We start from the raw sequence: 17523 nt of genomic DNA on the forward strand, positions 1-17523 counted from the left end.
TGAAATAATTATTTTACTTTTTTCTCATCTGCCTCAAATGTCAGAAAATGACTCACTTGGGTAGAATTCTTGTTTGGTAGCATTTGAAACAAGGTTTTTGGAGCATGCATTTTGCAATGGTAAACATATTGAAAATGCTGATTTTAAATGAAAGCAGCAAGCAAGTGTGTCTGCACAGGGAAGAAAAACACTACATCCTGAAATGGTTTGAATGCTATTGATTATAAATGAAAATCAGCAAACACACTGTTAAGCATGAATTTCCTGAGCAAGGATATTTTTCTTTCCATCACAAAACTTTCAGTCCTATTTTAAGGTGCAATTAGCAGAGATCTCTTGTTGAAGTAAGTCAGGTGTACAGTATATACACAAAACATACTTGTTCATGTACCAGTAGCCTAATTAACGTTATTTGAAAAGGGCAGAAAAAAAGCACATTCATGTACATATAAGATGCCACTTAAAAAGCAATCTTGACTAACACAGCTTTAGGGCATTGTCTCAAAAAGTAATTGCCTCCCACAGACTTTACAGTTATATTACTTTGGATATTAACAACATGCTGATTAATGACAACTTTGTATTTCCTCCATTAAAGGGTTTATACACATTGTTGTAGCATGTGCTTTATACTGTGATTTCTACAGTAACTGTTTTGTAAGACTTATACAGTACACGCTCATAGGGGTTTAGAACTGAAGAGGGACATACAGATATACTGTACATATCCAGCTCTTCAATATAACAACTTAACAACACTGTGGGAGGTATTAAAGTACCTTCTAAAGCAACTGATTTTCTTCCCAGGAATAACACTCACAGACACATACAGTACCATAACACAGGACAAACAAATCAACTTGTGTTGCATATCAAAGGACAGGGCACAACCAAATATCATAAAACAGGACTAGCCCTCAAAGAGCTGCGGGTAATAAGACAAGCAAAACAAACTGTTACATATCAAAGGTCAAGCTCTCAGATTGTGAAACAAACTTTTCTGATCCTATATAAGCATTGGGAAGCCCTCAAAGTGTGTCTGTTCTGCAGCGCAGACCCAGTGCAGGTTGCTGTCCTTATTAAGCTCAATAAAACTGAATCTGGAAAGACTGCCCTGCTGTTCTGATGAAGAATCTCCCACAACAAGAACTATGAAGTAATAAATAAGTATGTATTTTATTTTTCTTTTACAATTCAGAACAGAATTGAATTCTACTTTCTGCATATTAATAAATTGTAATGTTCTAGATTTTAAATGTATTATTTTTTTCAAGCATCTTGTTTTCAATGCTACTTTGTAGACTGATGTCACATTTCAGAACCTAAAGGGACACATCCTGATCTGAATTGGAATGGGCAACCTCTCATAAAAATACTGAGACTGACCCCACTTACAAAACTCTTATCATTAGAATAAATCCAGTTATCATTTATTTGATTTGCTCCAATGAGTGATTATCTGTTCTCTTTGCTAAGTACCAAGTGCACATACACATCACCCCAGGAGCATCAAGTAAAATATATATTTTAGTAATATCTCTTTTATTGGTTTAACTCAGCACAATTCATGCAGAAATCATATATATCGCAAAACACTGTAATGTATATGTATGTAATATGTAATGTATAAAAAGAGAAACTGAAAAAGCAGATCAACTATGAATATTGAAGATAACAGAAATGGATCACAAGTTGCAAGATAAAAAATTGCTGTGGACTTGGCTCACTTCTGTTTTACAATCGTGCTTAGTAGCTTGCAAGCCACCCCCTACCTCCTCTACTGTTCCATTGTTGTTATTCTCTCTACAGTACTTACCGCTGCTACTTGGAGTGAGGTACTGTATAGCAGAAATATCATCAACTAAATATTTCTCTGTATTACTTTTTGGTTTAGGTGTTCATCACTGTGCTTTCTTAGAGAGATTTAGGAAGTGAAATTCAAATTTAACTCTTTTCCTCTGTATTACCTGCTCTGAATATTGATTTTCCTGTATGGGTGTTCAAAATATTAAGCAAAGTACTACACGAGTCAGAATCAATACAAATTGTGTTTGTTAGTTCCGACAACAGCAAACAGCATAACATATAAAACGTGATAGATTTATTAAGTATCTGTTTGCCTACAGATAGGATATTGCCCCGGTTTATCTGTGGTGTAACAGAAATTATCATAGAATCCAGGGATCATGGATGAGTCCCATTGTTGCTTATTTGGCTGTCTCTTTCTTTTCTTTCTTTTCAGTCAAAAGTGTTCCTCCCTCTTTCTTTGTGGGCCAACTGTGTTACAGACATACTGTACAGCAGACGTATACCAATCACAAAGAATGTAAACTTTTTTCAGGGAGTTTATATTTACAAAACATAAGATCATAAGACATTGTATACAGTCAATGCCCATCTAGCTCTTTTTGATTCAAAATTAAGGATCCCATCCAGTTGTTTCTTTAAAAAGCCCAGGGTAATGGTTTCAACAATATGGCTTTTTAGCTTGGTCAACTGGTCCCACAACCCTTTGGATAAGTAAATGTAAATAAGTGCCTTCTATTCTCAGCTGCAAGTACAGTTCCAGATATAGTAGTTTCCATTTGTGTTATACATCTAACGTAACATAACTTGGTTTTGAACTATATGCTTTTAAATATACATCCAAATATTTTGCTTGCCTTTTTTATAGTTTCCCCACATGCCTTAATTATTATTATTAACATTACATTATTATTATTATTATTTAAATCATGTGTAAATTGAAAAACTAAATTTCCCACTTAGTATTTATAATTGGTATTGTTACTATTTGATGAAATCCCTTGACTTGACTACAGTAAATATAATTTGAATTATATATATTTTTTTAACTTTCTGTGCTGCTCCTACAGTGTTTCTTAATCCCCCTAATTTGGTATCATCCGCAAGCTTAACTAATTTACTGACTATACCAGAAGCTGAATTGTTAATATAAATAAGGAAAGATAGTGGAACTTATACATATCCATATGGAACACCACTTACATTACCCCAACTGAAGCATTCACCCTATAATCTTCTGATGAATGCCCACTTACCAATTTTATTTTCAAACACATCACTTTTTAATTTAAGACTACATCTACAATTTAAGATTTAATGAGAAACAATAATAAGACTAATTTGAGATTGAAATACTGTATGTTACAGCATGTAAACATCATGTACTTCATTAACTTTTATTCAATTTTATACAATTCTGCTGTGGCTTGTCTAAGAACTCTAACATTATCTTCACAACAGCTTCTTGTATATTTGTTACTCTTGTCTAACTGCAATTAACTTTACATGAAAATGAAAATTTATTGTAATCTATAATCATGCGTATGAGTAATCCATTAATCATTTTTACTAATTGCTTATGGATAGAATTTCTTCCTTCCTTAAGTACAGTTGTTACAGTACCATTACACTCTGGAGGATTGTTTATCTTATGTACTGCTTGTACTTTTAATATTTGTACAGTATCCTTTACTACTGTTACTTGTTCAAAGATCAGTAAGAAGTTAATTAGGCAGGACCTACATTTTTAAATCCATGTTGACTATCCTCTAGAATCTTACTGTCATACAGCTGAACCTCTAATTTGGCTTTAATTATCATTCCCATAACCTTATATTTAAAAGAAATAAGAGTTATTGGCCTAAATTACTATGTTAGGTTTTCTCACCCAGTTAATGGGTATTACCCCTGTCTTGAGTCACTGCTGGATGAGTTTTTTAATGGTCTATGAATATCATCTGTTTGCTTTTCTATCTTACTATTGGCTATTCTACTGTCCATTTTAATTCTGCTTGCAGTTCATTATGCTTCTTTTCTTTAGCTTAATCCCGTTCTTTTAACAAAATCCTTTTCTAATTTTTTAAAGTGCTTTTTGTCTCAATATTTTACTTAATCTACTTTATTTTTATTTGAACTATTTGATTCACTTCTTTTAAGCCTTTGATTTGTTTCTTTTTTTTTTGCTGTGATTCATCTATTTTGTGCTTTAGGGGGAATATCTTTGAAGTAGGCTATTTTCTTCTGATTCCATACCAAGGTTACAAGATTCCACTTTTTTTCTGACTTCTGCCACATTCTTTGAAAATCCTGAAATTATAAACATATTGAACTCTACGTGTTTCAAAATATACTCCAAAAGATACCATGTTGTGATCAACATCTGTTTTCCTCACTGTCTTGACTGTTTGAAAACACTCAATCAAACAGCAATTTCCTCTAGCAGGTGTTCTGACTAACAGTAAGGAAGCAATTGTTATCCTTGTTTTCCATTTCATTTTCAGCTATTGACTCTTCTAATGAATTTCCCCAGTCTTTTGAGGGGTAGGCTAAAATGTGCAAAAATAAAAAAAATCATTATACTGTCATACCCCTCCATTTGTTGATTCTTTCTTCACTGTTACAGAGTTTTGTTGCTGATAAATGTGCCCTGCAAAGTATTACCCTTATTCCAATGACATCACATTTTCTTGAATTACATATAATGTACACACCTTTTTAAAGAAAATATTTAAATCAAACTTTAATGCTCAACTGATAAACTTTTATGGGTGAAAGAACTAAAGTCTGTAAAATGGAAAAGAAAAATGAGAAACTAAAATGTTTTGATTGCATAATTACTAACCCTCTTTGCTATTGCTAACGTATGTTTCATGAGGTAAAACAAAGCCCAGTAAGAAAATGCATTTAGAAATGTTAATTGAGGAGTAAAGCTTAAGATACCATGACTTAACCTGCTTGCCTGAGGGCCAACAACTTGTTCCGGAAGTGTGGACCCCCATACAGAAAGAGAAATGAACCAAGAGTTATTGTAGCTACAAAGATGGAGATGGCATGGAGAAAGGATACAAAAAGATGAATGCAAGCAAGGGATAGGATTGACAATTTAAGGATTGATGTCATTTAGAATTACAAGTTAGAGTAGCACAGAAGAGGTAGGCCTTGGTTGCTACCATCCCACCAGATCTATTGTTAAAAACTCAACTAGTGCAGGGGCACATAATGTATTTGACAATTCACACAATTAAAAGAATGTCTACAGTGTGCAATTAAAAAAGTTATATTAGAAAAGGATGAATTATTTGCAAGGCCCTGCAAATGACCCAATTTCCAGAAGTACTACAAAACTTTCTTATTCTTCATGAATGCTTCACACATCCATCGCTCCAACATGCAATAATGAAAATTTCCTGAGGAGACCAATGAAAGTAAGGCTGATTGGTAGCTTACAATTACACATGTGGCAATCTATTATGTTTATATATATATGTAATATGCATTTTACAAACATTTTAGTACTGTAATCCATTTTATTGTACAGAATTAATAAATGTGCACATAAAGGACTATAATGTAAGCAGATATTTACAATGCCAATACATTACATGTGATATACTTGCTTACTTCAACAACAATGAAAAGTTGTGCTATGTATTCATTTCGTGATTTCTTTCTGTACCAAACCACTGTTTTCCACATCCACCTCACCTGTTGCACTTAAATCATTCCCATTGACCTTCAAAGCAAATGCCAACATCTGCACTTAAAAGTCAGTATATCTTGAGATGCTATTGGATGCAGAGGAAATACACCTGCTGTACGATATCCTGATTATCCAGATCCTGCTTCTTCTCCAGCCTTCCACTGTCATAAATCCAATGCAGAAAAATAAAAATAAAATTCAAAAACATCTAAAAATAAAATAGTAGAAAACATGAAAATATTTTTCATCTACCCATTTTGTAACCACTGCATCCAATTCAGGTTAGCCTGGGAGCTGGAGACTATCCTTGCAAGCAATGGAAACAAGGCAACACACACTCATAGGGCAGATGAAAATAAACAACCATTACTGTACTGTACAATTCACCTGTGCACCTGTACTGGTAGCCACAACACAACAACACAGGACAAAGAGAAGGTATGGATAAGTTAAAGACTACAATATCTGTATTTATATTCCTCGCTGTGATGTGTTATGTTAATTCACTATTATCAAAAGGTTCCATAATGCTGTACCTTTAGTACTGCTGTGAGTATATTTCTAAGTCCTGCTACCTACCCCACTCTATTACTGTTATCCTACTGTCAATCATTGCTTCTTCAATCATCTTTTCATTATCTGCACTTTTCAAACCCACTTTTTGTAACAAGATGAGTAATGAAGTACAGTACTAATGTTTAAGATTGCATTATAACTGATATCTGGACTTGCATTTTGAACGTTTTTTTTAGTCTGCTTCAAATACAGTGCAAAGTGCAACTTGCAAAGTGCTTGGGATGAATTGGCTCTCTAATTATTTGTATGAGCAAACTGATTATGTCAGTAGCTTTTTAACTATTTATCTATATTGATCTATATATCTGCATGAAGCTGTGAGTGAGCAACAACAAAAATACTTTGGTTCAAACTTCACTAGAAGTCCAGTGGCACAATTTGTTTTTGTGCCATTTTATATTGTGATAAACATTTTTATGAGTTTGCAAAGTATAACTTCAAGATTTTATCATTACGGGAATTGTACTGTAAAATAATTCAAATGAACTTTTGTCTTAAATGTTATGAACAAATTGAACACCATTGAACCATGAAGAACAAATTTGAATATCAGCAAAACCTGTAAAAATGTATAAAAAAGGGAAAAATCATCAATCATCAACAGTATTTCGTGAAGTATTACAGCCCCTTAACTTAGTAATTAGCAGCAACATCTTTGGCAAAAATGCTTTGGGATACGTCTAAAACAAGTACAGTATCCAGTTGGGACGTTGTCATTTTTGCCTCTTTATCCAGTCAGAATTCCTCTATTTCTGAGAAGATTGCTGGTGATAGTTGATGGACTGGAATCTTCAAATTTCACTGTATATTCTATCGGATTCAAGTCAGGACTTCGTCAAGGAACATTCTTGACATTAATTTTCTTTATGTCAAACCACTCCACTTAGCCTCTGGCATTGTGTGGTCTGATCACTCTCTTGCTAAAATATGGCTCAAGTATGATTTTCTCTAGTATTCACCTCTACTTTGCCCACTCATTACTCAGTTCCAGACACATCTCATTCCTCAGTCCCTGCTTATAAGGAACATCCTTATAATTCTGGTTGTACAGCCTTCGTCACTGTTTTTCAGATGTAACATTTCTTTGTTCTATTCTGTACGTTAATTAGTAATGGGAATTGTCTTAATTTGGCCCCGCACGAATTGGTAGTTGTTTTTCTCAGCTCAGAGGATTTTTAAAGACCTCAGTGCAGGGCGTTATGGGCTGTGAGTAGATCCCACATGTTACTACCATATACAACAATGGGTTGATTACACTTTCAGATATTCACAGCCAGATTTGTATGGGAGGTTGATGTTGCAGAGCCTACTTCTACTGGTGTAGGAAACCTGCACATCTCCTTCAGTGTCAAAACACCCTCATGAACTGATAGTCAGTCTAAGGTATGTATGTAGTTTGCGGTTTGTTCCAATGTGTTGTTCAGTTCAAAATGACTCTTCTTCACCTTGTACGCCCGTTCTCACTGTCCTTTGTTCTCATGTGCTTTATTTTCTCACCACCAGGACAGATGAAGTGCCTGGAATCAGCCACTGAAGATTCAGCCCGCAGAGCCAGTGAACACCAGAGTGCGTGAGGTCTGTACTGCCACTGAGTTAGTAGGGTGAGAATAATGAAGAAGCACTGCAACAGAGATGCCTCAGCATTATAAAGGAAATTGGATAATTGAATGACTGGATTCCTAATTAATAATCAGAACAGATCAGCTGGAAGTGGATCCTGTCAGACAGGGAACCCCTGAAAAACTGGAATGCTCCAGTTTCCCAGGGCAACCACAGGCCGAGTGATGCAGCAGGACAGCAGTCATAACATTATTTCAATAGTTTTGTGACCTTTCCAACTATTGTTTTACTCCTGGACAGACCTGGGACTGCTGCGGCAAAGTGTCTGAATAGTTATGCCATATACCATTTTCATATTTTCTTATTCTTTTCTTTAAAAATCTAATTGACACCTTTTTAACATTTTTAGCTTTATCAGATTGGAGATTATGTGAAAGTGCTATGGAGTGCAAACACAAATAACAACTAAGCACTATATTGTAGATTCTAAGACATGGATGCTATTTGTGATTAAGCTTCCACTTCTTCCATCTTTTCCTGCTAAAGATTGTTATATCGATTACCATCACATTGAAAACTGTTTCAGTGATTTCAATTACATCACAAATCTCTAATGCTACAGTATCATAATTCTCCAATACTAAAAGTAGCTATTTTGCATTTTGTTTTATCATGTACAGTGTGTACAGATGGTTATTACCCTGGAAGGGCTTCTAGTGGCCAGGAAAAGCTGAAAGCCTCTTTAGCACACAATGTCCTTGGTCATGTGATGTGTTATTTGCTTAATATTTCCTCTTGTTTACCATAGCATTTCAGTTTCTTTTCAAAGACTCGAAATTCAGCAAGTATGGAAACAGCATTCTTTATATTGTGCTATGAGCCTCAACAGGAACAACAATATTTGCATTTTCATCAGAGACCTCAGCTCCAGGGAGACTACATGCCGTTGGTGACTATCCCATATAATAGGGATATTCCTGATCCTGGAAGACCTGACTGCTGTGTCTTGAGGTTTTCTAGACTTGTTTAAAGCAACACCATCTCAAGGACTGAGAGAAGTAGATCAAATAAAGCCAATAATGAGCTGTTTAGGTTGCTAGGAGATGAGTTGGCATGAAAACCTACAGACTCTCTGGAACCACATTTGGAGAAACATGCTAATAATAGTACATAATAGTACCCAGATTGTTACAACCCCAAGTGTCTAGGGGTAAAGGGGTGTAACATTTGGGATAATTTTTTTGGAAGCAGGTGGGTTCTGTTGAGGGACTAGGAAGCGTGATAAAGGTGGGTGCAAAAGTGATGATTTTAAGTTGAATAAGTGACTGGTTCAAAATAGGACACAATAACACACAAGGTAAGGAACTAGAGTGGTGCCAAAGAAAAGAAAATAACGAACGAACTGGAGCTGGCTAGGAAAGTGAGGGAAAGCTAATCTGACTACAAAAGAAAGCCTGAAACACACGGTCTTCAGCGTCTTCAACACCCTAGCTAACCTCCACTGACTACCCAAAACCATACAAGACAAACGGCACTCACCCGTACTAAATTAGAGTTACTAATACAAAATCAACTAAGTGTTTAGAATGTACCCAACAACCTAACTAACCTTATACACAAAAGTTCACACAAAAACACAAGTGAACTAGGAATACAAATAAGGAAAAAAGAGTAATCAACAGGAACAGGGTACAAAAGAACACAAAGGATGAACATGTAACATGTTAGGGCAAGGTAATGGCGAAACAAAGATAAACACAAACAAACTAAAGTACAAAGAAATGAACAGAAACTAACAAAAACAACAAAGCCAAAGCTATACGAAAATACACACACACACAAAACAACAAACCAACAAAGCCGAAGCAAAAGCGAAAGCGAAACGAAGCGATAACCAAAGCGAAATGAAGCAAAGCAAAACCAAACGGGACCGAAGTGAAACGAAAGGCCTCTTCTTCCTGAAGACCTCCATGTTATATACTGAATAAGATTGGCTGAGATGCTGATTGATGATGTCATACTGAAACAGTGGTGTAATGGTGGGCCAATGGGGGAGGAAGAACAATCAAAGGTCAGCAGTGCGGAACATAAAAAAAACACACACAGACCACACACTGGGACGTAACACAGATAATCCTCTATTTTACATGTTATTATTGCTTTTGAACTTTACATTTAATACAGTTAAGACTTATTGGTCTACAATTACCTGGGTTAGTTTTGCTTCCTTTTTGGGCATCCATTCAAGGGTGTTAACCCTCTTGACTGAATGGTGATAAGTTCTTCTAATATAAAAAACATCCTTAAATTTATTTTGTATAGTTGGGATGATAGCCCTAGACATATGTTTTAACTTATGTAATAGTACTTCCGATAGTATTGTTTAATACACATTCTGATACAAATTCACATCCTGCATTTGCTGACTACAACAGCAGAAAGTGACAAATCCGAAAGCATCAAAATATCTAGCATGCAGGTAAACCATCTTACAAGTTCACAAAAGTGTAATCAATCAACATACAGTATATAGATAAATTATAGTTCACAAGTGCTTTTATATTTGCACTGTTGTATTGAAAACCAGGAAGGTAAAGAAGATGAGGCTGTGAATCTAGCATCAATATCCAGTTTTGGAACAACTGCTGAACAACTTTTCTATGGCAATAAGTAAACCCTACACTTTATTGTAAAGTGCTGGGTTAATACTGAACACAAAAAAGGATGCTTGTATTACAGGTCCAGGACCAGTGTACAGTAGTTAATGTTAAATTGAATGCTTTAAGAATTTATAATAAATCTTTCACACAATTCAGTCCAAATGTTGGATCAGAAATCACTTGTGACAATAGTGTTATCCTTCAGCACATTTCAATCAAGACTTTCAAGAGGCATTGCCTGGACAGCAAGTTGTAGTGGATTCAGTACTTTGATATTTTTTGTCATGTCTTTCAGAACCAGTGCTGAAAGCCTGTGTAGGATTTGTCTTTGATAATGGGTCAATTCCTCAAAGCTTGCAGCATTCAAACATTGGGTAAAGACTGTGCTATTGAATACAGCAATATTGCATAATACTGTAGATGTTTGAGTGGAAAGCTGTCAGTTTGTGTTGTCTGCAAAGGAACAAGAAAATATGAATTCTCACTGAAAAGTAAAAAAAGAAACATAGCATTTGGGTTGTTGAGTCTTCTTCTGGTGTGACTGAAGAACTTCACTCACACCAGAAGAACAGATGAAATTATTTTTTCCTTTTTCAGAAAACTCACCTTCACCTTCAAAAGCCGTGCTGAGACAGTAGCCAATTAAACTGGTAACAGCCTTAGTAGTCAACTATGGGGTGTGATGCAAATTAAACATCTTCTCAAATGGTGACCAAGTTTGGTGTGGTCATATTACAGAATCGACCTGTGCACAGACAACAACCTTCTCATTTAGAACACCAGAAATATTGCTATATACTGCACTTAAATACTATGTCACTCAGGTATTGCAGCAGTTTTCAATTAACTTACCATAACCTCTCACACTGAGTGTACCATTAAAGCACATTGTGAATCCAAGACGATAATTGGTATATCTGTTACTTTTCACAGTGCTGCTTTTCTTTCTTTTACTGATTTATATGTCCTGTGTATTCTTACAGTCAAGCTTTTACATCAGATGTTTGGTATGACACATTTATTCTGTATACCATACAGTATTTCAAAAGAAATGTAAATACCTCTGCATTCTTTACAAACATTTCAGCAAAGATATTATTCTCTCATTAATTTCTATGTGGTGTGCATTTTGAAAATCCAAACAAGCCTCCTGTCTATGTAGTTGTGCTGTCGAGCTCCCAAAGGTCACATTTGCTATTCTGCTCATATTTCAGTTCAAAATAGTTCAGCATCATGTCAGTACGGCCACTGTAGCTATTTTATCAAACTATTTGGGGATTTTATTTGGCGTATTAGAAGTATGGTGATTGGTCAGCACAGCCAATACTATATGGAGTTTTAGATAAAGGTTTGGGAGGTATAACAACCAAGGTCTCCTTAAACTATAGTACTCTAACTCAGAATTCTCCATGACGCCAGTTCCTGAAAAATTTGAAATACCACAGTAAGCCTCTTTCTCACACTTTTCTGTCTATATCCCTTATCTTCACCATTGAAACTACTGTACCTTTTTCTTAGTTTCTTTCATTGTATAGAAGTCCTTCCTTCACCATCGTACAGCCAGGTGACTGGCCCTCAGTCAAGTATGTTAAGCCAAAATGTATCTACCACCTCAATAAACATTCCTAAATGAATGTGCTTTAACCAAGTGAAGTTTTTCCTTGTGAAGCTGTTTAGAATTAGCTGTGCATTACCTATTACATTCTACTGTTAAGTGCTATTCTGCCTAAACACCATCTTAAATTGTAAAAAGGCTGGCTTGGCATCAGTTCACTTTGCCAATTATGAATGCCTCTAAAAATGAACAATGGCATTTTCTAGTTTTAAAAACATAAAATATACAGTAGGAAACTAAAATGCAGATTGAAGAAAGAAAGCTTTTATCTTTGGCAGTGATGTACTATGTAACAAAATCAACAAGGTGTCAGCCATCTGCTGAGTTCTTTTGAATTAATATTGTGAAAGCATTTAGAAGCCCTAAAAATAAAAAACAAATAAAATATTGTAAACTTATTAATACATTTTCTACAATAGAACACAAAATATACTGTCCAGTGCCTTAATACAGAATTGACATCATTGTTTATTGGATGAATGTCATATATAATGGTATGGTATTCAATATACTGTATATACTGTAAACTGTTATATCAGTGACCTGTAATTCTTACTACCCTGCAAAGATTTCATTGCCAGCAGCAACAAGCAAATTCCCCAAACAACAGAAGGAGAACAAAGGAAGAAAAACTGTTTCCCTTTGGCTTTCTCCCAGAGAACCTTTTTCTGGCATCTAATGTAGGCTGAATGCTCATTGACATGCCTAACTTACCCCTTAGATTTATTTTTGAAAATAAGAAATATGATATTAAGATTATATTAACTTTTATTGATTTAGAAATGTTCTGTTAAAGAGGATTTTTTTTTGTATTGCTTTGTCATGAACATAGAGAAAAACCTTAAAGGTCTGGAACCTTTAATGCTTAGCTTATATAATAAATAGCATAGTGTACATTAATCACTAAGGCATAAGGTTTTTGATTCAACAGATCTATGTATTTAGATTATGAAACTCTCAAGAATCATTAAGATCTATACCTCTAACAGAGAGGAGAAATACAACTCAATTCATGTAATATTTCTATATGAAAATAATCGAATATCTAGAAAACATGGCATGATTTACTTGAATAATTATTCATGTAAATAACTAAAGCAAAAAACGGAACATTCACGGGTACTATTTCAATTGAACATTCTAGTTTTCTTTTGCAAATGCTACCAGTTTAAGAATGGGTTTCCTTTCCTACCAGGGTTGTAACTGGATAAAAAGTACACTGCTAGAGCAGATTAGCAATGACACAGTATATTTTTAAAGGAATAAATGTTTTATTTTTATTTGTATGAATTTTACAGGGGATAGCAGTGTTAAGGCTCAATAGTATTTCTCCTTGTTAGTGATAACCACACAATAATACCAGTTTTTTTCCCCACTGTTTGTGACTGTGCTTGTCAAACTAACATGAGAAAGAAAAAGCTGGAGGTTTATTCATATTTAACTCGGCTTTTGAGAAATATTTATTAGAAGGGATCACTATGTGTAAAACACTATTATAATAAAATGGAACTAACCCTTTAATTTATATCTATTTATCTACTCATTAAACTATGACATATAAAACTGATATGTATTTTCAGGCCATTGATAATTCAAGATAAATGTATTTACACAGGAATATTAATTTATGGTAAGAACAGATGGAAGATGTCTCAAGAGGATTCAGCTGGTTACCAGCTGTTAATTCCCAGTTTGCTAGTACATTACAGTTTCATCTTATGTTATTAATTGAAAAGCCTATCATCTAGTTTCAAGGGGATTATTATTTTAATCACAAGTAATATTTGATCGCTCCATTTTACTATTCACAAAAAGCCACTCTTCAGATTTGGGTTCTACTTCTATCATTATTATGTAAATATTTAATTGACCCCCTTCTTTATCAAAAAGTTCTATACAGTACTAAAATATCTTTTTCAGCATTTTAAAGTATTGATACTGTATATGCACAGTATACTTACAGAACATATAGACAATTGTTCTCTTACAAACTTGCAGAATTAAATTATTGTAGGAAATCCTGACAAATATTTTTGCTGCATATAGGATTTTGCATAAAGTAAAGGTTCCAAATTCCACACCTTTCTCCTCAACATGGAACCCAGTCAAAGAGTGGGTCAGCTCAGACAAGGAGAAGTAAGCATAAATCTAATTGATAAAACCATTGCATACATGCCTGTTGATTACTATTCTATCGCTTTAATTTTATTTAATGGATCTCCCACCTCAGATTGTCTAGTCTTGATTGTTTGAAATGTTTAGATCAATCCTTGCATTTTACCTTGTAGGAACTCTGACATACTGGATAGGTAAGCAGTTATTAACTCTGTATCCCATGCAGTTTCCACTTATGACATTTTTATAGGTTTGTTCCAGTCTATGTGGGGAAAGTTGAAGTCTCCTATAACAACAACGTCTTAGTTTAATAAAACTGTTCCAGAGAACAAAGAGCTCACATGCCTCTAACTATTTAGTTCAGGTGGGTAGCTGCATCAGCATGCAAAGGCTGCAAAGGAACAAGTAATAGGTTTATTCCATGCTGAAAAGAGAAGAAAGAAAACACAACGTTTCGACTCTGGAGCCTTTTACACCCGAAGAAGACTACACAGCCAAAACGTTGTATTTTTCTCTTCTCAACATGGAATAAACCTATTACTTGTTCCTTTACTGTCTCTAATTATACCAACTGCTGGGGGTATGTTCTTGGCAAAATTCTTACAAATGGAGGTTATGATTATTTAATTTACTTATTGATTTATCCACTCTGCCAGTTCCTGATTTTCCCCATGTTAGTAACCCCCCATTTATAACAATATTAATGTATTAATTTCAGAAGTCATTATGTTTATATTACTGAAAAAGTTAGTTGATCTATTATTGACATTAAAAAGTGTCAATGGCAAGCAAATACAAACTCTTGGGATGCCCCTTCTGGGAGGTTGCCAACACCTGTCTATAGCATACCCTAACACTATTTTTAGACATTCTGATGCCTTTAGTTTTAATTCCTGAACCTGAATACTGTTCTTTTTCTCCGTTTTTTCTCTCTCTCTGGAACAGGGTGTCTCCACTAATGTTACATTAATGTCCATCACTGAAATGCTAGAGAAGGTTTTATCTCCAGTATATTTCTGTAATACCCTTTTTCTTTATAATATAGTTTTTTCTTTGACTTCTCCCTTTTTCCTCTCTCGTTTCAACATTTCTTTACTTCTTTCTGGACCCTGGTGCCAATCTGACTGGTGCCCATCTAATTTAAGTGAAATCCTGTCTTTACAGATGGCTTTTGCCATGAAAGGGGTTCCAATGGCGAAAAAGGCTGAATTCAACTTCTGCACACCATGTCTTCATTCACATGAAGCTGCCATATCACTCTACAACTCACAACTGGGAACCCACTGAAGCTAAGCAGGCGTGAGCCTGGTCAGTACCTTGATGAGAGACCTCCTGTGAAAACCTGTGGTTGCTGCTGGAAGAGGTGTTACTGGGGTCTGCAGTCCATGTGGATCCTAATGCCCCAGTATAGTGATAGGGACACTATACTGTAAATAGGAGCCGTCCTTCAGATGAGACGTAAAACCGAGGTCCTGACTCTGTGGTCATTAAAAATCCTAGGGCGTTTCTCGAAAAGAGTAGGGGTGTAAGCCCGGTGTCCTGGCCAAATTTCCCATTGGCCATTACCAATCATGGCCTCCTAATAATCCCCATCTTGAATAGACTCTGTTCTCCTCCTCTCTGATAGCTGATGTATGTTAAGCGTTCTTGAGCACTAAGGCTGCTGTCGCATCATCCAGGTGGATGCTGCACATCGGTGATGGTGGGGGGGAGTCCCCATTACCTGTAAAGCGCTTTGAGTGGAGTGCCCAGAAAAGCGTTATATACAGTAAGTGTAAGTAACGATTATTATTATTACTACATGTTTTGCTGATGGATTAACATTTGTACATTTGTAGTTGTTCACATTTACCTGGTTGTAAGATTCCTGAGAAAACCACTAATTTATCTTTGCACCAAAACATGCTCTCTTCCATGTGGGCACCTCAAATATTGAAGCTATGATCATTTGGCATCATCTCCATCGGGTTTCTCATATCGTCTGCAAGCTATATTCCAGGTTTCCGAAGGTGGTTCTGTTCCCACAATTCAGAAAAGGTTATCACACTAGAAGAGAACTGAAGAAGAATTTTAAAAGATATGGTAAAAGCAAACACAAATAAAGGCCCTTGACTGAACCAAAAAGAGAAGGGATTTTTTGGAAAGAGTAAAGAAATTTGTGGCCTGAAGGTTTCAGATAGAAAGCAAGAGTGTCAAAGAAGATGAAAGTGGCTGGACTATCAAGCACACAACAAAATACCTCCCAAGATAACATCTGCTTAGTTTGCCAGAGATCTTGTGCATTCTGTATTGCTCATAATAGTAACTTTTAGATTTATGGAAGGTAATCATCCTTTACTGCAAGGAATAGGCAATTAATGTATAAAGTCAATTAACCTACAGATACACCCAAATACCATTCAGTGCAAATTAGTTCTCTAAAGCTGAGCTTCAGCTTGTGCTTATATGGTCTGATTGGGTCTTAAACTGAAGTTAATATTCTCCATGGGATGCTCTGCTGCTTCAAATTATATTTCTTTGTTTTTACAGTGTACCACATTCAAACAGAATGTATTCTGATAAAGTGCATAAATTAATTGCATAAATTAACCGATAACTTAAAAGAAGCATTCCATTCTGCACTGTCTGCTTCCATGTCCCACATATATATCAACTGTAAGTTAGCATTAGTAAATTTGTATATCCTTTGTCATGATCTTTTCAATACTTTCTGCAAAAGCTTTCAGATATCAGCTACATACATTTACTGGAAGCATTCAGATCATTCATATGGTTTCTGTCCAGAAAGCAAGACAGTCCCTTTTTTCCCCAAGTACTTAATTATCCATGACCTGTTTCTTTCCCTTTGCATTTTAAGAACTAATTTGGACTGTTTACTTAGGGAGCCTGATCAAGGTTTATCAATAACAATGTAATTATATTTTTTCATTTCAATGTACTACCTACTGAATATAGATTTCTGTCAACCTCTGTGCTCTTTACTCTGTGTACTTAATGAACCCAAATTATTTACTCTAATGATTCTCATTAAACTTTTGTAAAATCAAATCTACAGTTTAAAAAAATAAAATAATAATAATAATAATAATAATAATAATAATAATAATAATAATAATAATTGCTTACACTTATATAGCGCTTTTCTGAACATTCCACTCAAAGCACTTTACAGGTAATGGGGACTCCCCTCCACCACCACCACCAATGTGCAGCATCCACCTGGATGATGCAACGGCAGCCATAGTGCGCCAGAACGCTCACAACACATCAGCTATCAGTGGGGAGGAGAGGAGAGTAATGTAGCCAATTCATAGATGCGGATTATTAGGGGAGCATTCTGGCTCACTATGGCTGCCGTTGCATCATCCAGGTGGATGCTGCACTTTGGTGGTGGAGGAGGTGAATCCCCATTACCTGTAAAGTGCTTTGAGTGGAGTGTCCAGAAAAATGCTATATAAGCATAAGCAGCTATTATTGAATTTTTAAGTGAT

At 35.3% G+C, this 17523-nt stretch overlaps 1 long non-coding RNA gene across 1 annotated transcript; it reads left to right on the forward strand.

Annotated features, from left to right (window-relative positions):
* The first annotated feature begins 1034 nt into the window (after positions 1-1034).
* LOC107077986 (uncharacterized) lies at positions 1035-15956 on the forward strand. Its single transcript, XR_001478961.2, has 3 exons — positions 1035-1167; positions 7586-7657; positions 15197-15956. It is a non-coding gene; the product is annotated as an uncharacterized lncRNA (long non-coding RNA).
* Positions 15957-17523: the final 1567 nt, after the last annotated feature.

Source organism: Lepisosteus oculatus, chromosome 7 (assembly GCF_040954835.1).
Source record: "Lepisosteus oculatus isolate fLepOcu1 chromosome 7, fLepOcu1.hap2, whole genome shotgun sequence".
Classification (NCBI taxonomy): Eukaryota; Metazoa; Chordata; class Actinopteri; order Semionotiformes; family Lepisosteidae; genus Lepisosteus; species Lepisosteus oculatus.